The sequence below is a fragment of the Mytilus trossulus genome, chromosome 2 (genome assembly GCF_036588685.1).
Source record: "Mytilus trossulus isolate FHL-02 chromosome 2, PNRI_Mtr1.1.1.hap1, whole genome shotgun sequence".
NCBI lineage: Eukaryota > Metazoa > Mollusca > Bivalvia > Mytilida > Mytilidae > Mytilus > Mytilus trossulus.
Genome location: NC_086374.1, coordinates 43819900 through 43825899, shown reverse-complemented (window position 1 = coordinate 43825899; position 6000 = coordinate 43819900).

Genomic DNA, 6000 nt, shown 5'->3' with positions numbered 1-6000 from the left:
TATTTATCAAATGTTCATGAATTGAGGAAAAAACGTCATTTTTTACTGCATGTTTATCAAAATTTAAAAAAATCCTCTATTTACAGTTTTATAAAATTTGGTTCACATAATCTCCCTGCAAAATGAAACAAAATGCCGTTTTGAAAAATAGGGGTCCATGAACTCATTTTCAAATTAAATCAATTTGAATGATAAAAATCAGTTGGAAAATCTTTTTTCGATATGTCACATTTTGACGTCGCGAAAATAACAAATTACGTTAGCAACGTCATTACCTTCCCTGTAACTGTATCGTATGCACTTAAAACACCAACCTATATTTAAAATTGATGAAATAGGAAGGTTGTAAAATTGACACTTTTTCAAATCTTTTTTTTTAAAATACAACATTGTAAATAAAAATTGTGATATTTCAACATTTTTAAAACTTTCAAACTTTTTTCTTCGGAGCGTCTCTGGTTAGTTTTGTGTGGACGTGGCGTGCGTCTGACATATCGTTTGTTTCTTTGTCCTATATCTTCTCCCATTTATTTGTATTGTAGTCCTGTCTTTTAATGTTGTCATTTTAATGATATAATTAACATTGCCATTAAAGTGGCATTCCACAAAACCATGTTCAACCCATCATTTTTTTCTTGAAATGCCCTGTACCAAGTCAGGAACATGGCCATTGTTCTATTATAGTTCGTTTCTGTGTGTGTTACATTTGAATGTTGTGTTTCGGTTGTGTTGTAGTTCTCTTATATTTGATACGTTTCCCTCAGTTTTAGTTTGTAACCCGGATTCGTTTTTTTCTTACTTAATTTATGAATTTCAGAGAACCGCGGTATACTACTGTTGCCTTTATTAAACAAATAAATGGGTTAAATTATGTTATGCCGCGGCGCTATTTGACTTTCTTGTCTTTATGCTTCAAGATTGCAGTTGTCGCCTTTCGCTTTTCGTTTTTCGTCCTAGTTTTCAATACACTTTCATAATTGCATTTCTTCAAATGTAATGCATATGAAACTACTCTATTCACAAAATTGTTTCATGACTTCTAAGGAAAAAGCAGTAAGATGGTTCAGTTGAAAAGGTATAAAAATGAGTACGTCTGAAACAATCAAACTAAATTTAAAGCCCCTTTACATATTTTGTTATCCATATTTTAAGTTAGACCTTTTATATGCATACTATTGACTGATGTTTGCTAAAGTCCAATTGCAAATGTTTTGTTCATGTATATTCTAACATAGTTTGGTTCTGAAAAATGCTTCAACATAGATTTAGGGGTGGAATTTCGACGGGCAGAGAATTAGGATGTGATGGATAGTGATGAAATTCGGCTATCCAACAGGCCATCTACGGACCCTTCAAAAAAATATTTCAAGAGTTCTGTAATGTGCAGGAAGCGTGGTATTCTCCTTTCTCCACTCTTAACGAATTTGGCTGCGTATTCATATATCCTGGAAGTCAAACGGGGACGCCTTTTAATAATGCATTTGTTTTATTGCAGTATTTGAAGCAGTTTATCATTGTGCTTCCTTTTTGTGGAATAAACTGTTATAGAAATGTCTTATGTGTTCCTTCTTAAACACCCATCTCTCCTCCTTTTAAATTAAAAAAGTTGTTATTTTTGCTTATCTCACATAGACTCCTTAAAAAAAGTAAAGCATCAAAAGAAATAAAAACAGTGTAAACATTTGTACAATAATCACTTTGAACAACCGTTACAACTGCTTCAAGTTTTACCACGTGGATGTAATTACACAAATTGAAAGCAATTATTAGTTTATCACCGATCATTTCTTGTTTAATGTTAATAATTATGTCAATTCTGATAAACTGATCCTGGTTTTATATTGAGTGATATTAAAGTGGTTAAGTGTTTATGTCACAGACAAATCGGTGATGCAATTGTAATTAAAATGTCAATGTTATAACCTTACATTCACGGTTTCTTGATTATTTTTATTTTCATTGATTGATAGTGTCTTTCGTGCTATATAACATTAGCTTCGATGACATAAGAATGAAGTATTGTAATGAAAACAATATGTACGATATGTTAAAGTTGTTATCAAAAGTACCAGGATTATAATTTAGTACGCCAGACGCGCGTTTCGTCTCCAGAAGACTCATCAGTGACGCTCACATCAAAATATTTATAAAGCCTAACAAGTACAAAGTTGAAGTGCATTGAGGATCCAAAAAGTTGTTTCAAATACAGCTACGGTAATCTTTGCCTGGGATAAGAAAATCCTTAATTTTTAAAATGACCACATTATTGATATTCATGTCAACACCGAAGTGTTGACTATATACCCTCAGGGACGAAACGTCCACCAGCAGTGGGCGTATTGCATTTCCGCTAATTTTTCAAAGTCCCAATATTACGTTTCCGCAAATTTAAAGTATACGTTTCCGCAATTTGTTTTTATTACTTTTCCGGAAATTCACCTGGTAAATTATAAATATCTGAATATATATTGACTTGAAAAGTGTTGATATGGTTTTATACAGAGACAGGCGAAAGCAGTTTCCAAAATTAGCTAAATGTAAATGAGAAATTCACGAGACATTAAGACCAATAGATTTGAACGCTAACAAAACTGAAACTTATTTTCTCTTTTAAATAGTCAATGATTTTGATTCGGGAATCGTTATACTTTTATGTTTCACCAACTCGGTATGTCTATGTAATGAAATGACTGATATTTTCATAGATGGCACATTTAAATCCTGTCCGAAATTCTTCTACCAACTCAGTTTATTCGATACATGGGTATCTACATTCGTGGAATGTTACACGAAACTGTTGGATCAGCTTATTAATGTGTGCACTTCCCGAAGAATAACTCTCCAGCCCGAGGTAGTATATAATGACTTTGAATGTGTAATGCATACTGCTGTAACGAAAACACGAATAGTGCCGAGTCTTTTCAAGCCCACTTGAACAAGCAGTTTTACGCTAGCCATCCTAACAGTTTTGTTTTTATCGTTGTGTTATTGAAACTGCAAACAACAACTTACATAAAGATGATAACTCTAACTGTAACAGCACCCGTTTGGAAATGTGAAAAGGAGAAGATGGAATTACTTTTACTTGCATGTTATGATGACCTTTGACTTACTTGATATTTATCTTATATTATGGCTTTGCTTTTGATCAACAGGTCAAATCCTCAATTATTTTCGGAAAAGCAATAATTTATTTTTTCCGCAATAGTTACTTTTTTTGCGGAAAAGTAAGATATTTATTTGCGGAAACGTAAACTTTTTTCCCGGAAACGTCATCTTTTTATTCTGGAAAAGTGTTGCCAATTTGCGGAAACGTAAAACGCCGCCAGCAGTGGCATCGACCCAGTGGTGTAAATAGTTATCGAAAGTACCAGGATTATAATTTAGTACGCTAGAGAACGTTAAATATGTTTACGTCATGATATCAGAACTTTAGAAACATTTTTAAAAAAACTTCTTTGCAGTATACTGTTTTATTTATTAAATATTATTTGTTATCACCTGTATATTATAGTCGTTGGGTCTTGCAGGACAATTGTGGGGTACATAGAGTCTATGACACATCTTAATTTCAAAGTAATTAAACCCCGTCTTGGACAAGTTTTAATGTCTAAGCTAAGTATTTATCATAATGGGCACATCTAAAATATAATTTTTGGGGGGATTTTCTACAATATTTAAAACATATATATACCATTGTCTACCTTATTTAAATAAGAAGATATCATATTAAATAAAAACATAGCTTTATCTACAAGTGTTATTGGTGATTATTATTCTAAATCATATTTTTTTCAATAAATCAAATTATGATATAAATAAGATAATACATTTTACAATGGGACCCAGGAACAAGCAACATTATCTTATTTTAATATGTTTCCCGGAAAAAGAGGACATCCCACATAATGAATACTTAGAGCATGCTCTATCAACTAAATAAAAAAAATAGTGATTGCAAAATAAAATTGATTATGTTGAAGTTTCAGAGAGAGAGAAAATCGTCAGAAAAACGTATGAATAAAATAACTTTGAAAGTAATTAAATGCAAAGACGACATACACATGAAGCTTTCATATTATGGTGTGAACTATTACTTTTCGATAGACTTTTCTGTCCGTACCAAAGAAAAAAGAGTATTATTTTCATAATTAGTTAAAATGGTGGTAACCATGAGTGTTGAGAAATAGTTAGTATTATTATGTATTACAAGTGTAGGAGGTATTTCATATTGTCGATTTTTGATGTAAAATATCAATTTATAAAACTTTAATAATTTTTTTAAAACAAAATTTCGTTCACTTCGAAGCAATACAATCCAAACTAGATTATTATTATAATACTTTAAATGTATATTTACAAATTTTCAAACAAAATTTAGAAAGAAAAAATTACTTGTATTAAGTCATTAAGTCTTGAAAAAGAAACAATCATGATTTCAAACATAATATGTGGAGATAATGAAAACAAATAACGCGATAAACGACTTTGTTCATCCTTTTATACAGATGTATAGATTAAACTCGTTCTAGCTTATATTGTAACAATTTAAAAACTTGGAGGCGAGTTTTTTTTTTGTGAAAGTACTTTTATCATACATACCATATTTTATTTTTATGGTAATCAAATGAGTAAAGTAAATATCGTGTCTACCTATCAATCTCAAACAGAATTAAAAGAAAAGGAAAGCTTATGGTCTTTATAGCTTTTACAATATTGAGGATATATTAATATTGTAGTTTTTTCTGTGTTTTTTGCGTATTCTGTTTATTTTCTCTCAAATTTCAGACTTACAATTCGTGTAGCAATATTCCGTAAATGTCTCTTCATATAGATTTTTGTTTGTTTGTATATTTTAATGTATTGATTCTGAAGACTTCAAGTTGGAATACTTTGAGATAAAGAACAACTATGAAAGCGTTGTTCCTTTGCTTTTGGTTTGTAAACCTGCGCGTGTAGTGGTTTTGTGTCATACATTAATCCACCATATCATTTCTTTTCCTCTATTTCCTCGATATATATATTTCCTCGATATATTTATACCTTTTATGTCTTCCTGAATTGTCACAACAAACCTTTCATGCGTACCTCTGCCAGGTGGGCGACCTAGAAATTGGCGCGTATTTTCAAATGACATGTATTACGTTTGCACGAGAAAAAAAATGGTATGAATTTATCTGAGATTTTTACCAGTAATTTAATCTTGATAATAGTGTTTTCTGCAAGAAAATTCGTGACAAGTCACCTTGTGTGTTGTTGGTTATCATTTTTGCATTTCGTTCATTATTTTGAACATTAATTTGCGATTCTTTTCAAAAGACACGAGTGATCCAAGTATATAGGATTAAAGATCTTTATAGTCTATTCAGACCCATTTCTGTATAGTATGTATACATATATGTAAGGGTGTATTTTTTTCAACGATTAACTTTAAATACTTTATTTGCAAAACAAACAAAAAACAATTTTGGTTATGGCAAATCATAGAAAAAACAAACATAATGAAATCTAGATAATAATAAAATACATATTAAAACAGCTGTTGGTCTCCTCTCCTCGGTGCTAATGACTCTTAATAATAGAAACAACTAACTGTTTAAAAAAACATGTTTGGTGTCCTTCGTCTGATTTCTGTCCTTTGATCGGGTTTTGTCTCTTTGACACGTCCCCCGTTTCCTTACTTAGTTTTAGTATATGCTCGTTAGTACACGTTTTTCTCAAATTTCATCCAAATTATTACGGGCGCTATCATGCACAAGCCATTCTTTACCATACAGACATGGGTGTGTTCCCATTGCCATAGATTTATTCCTTTCATGCCAGAAGACAGTTTGGAGAGAAGATAAGTAGTAAGATATTTTATCGGCTTTTTCGAGATAAAACTTTGCGAGAAAGATTTGTTTCGTTATTCCTTCAAAAGTGACAAACGTTTAAGTGCTTTTGTTTAGCTATTATAGTGTGCCTATTTTGTTTAACATAGATGGTATGAGTGCCAATGAG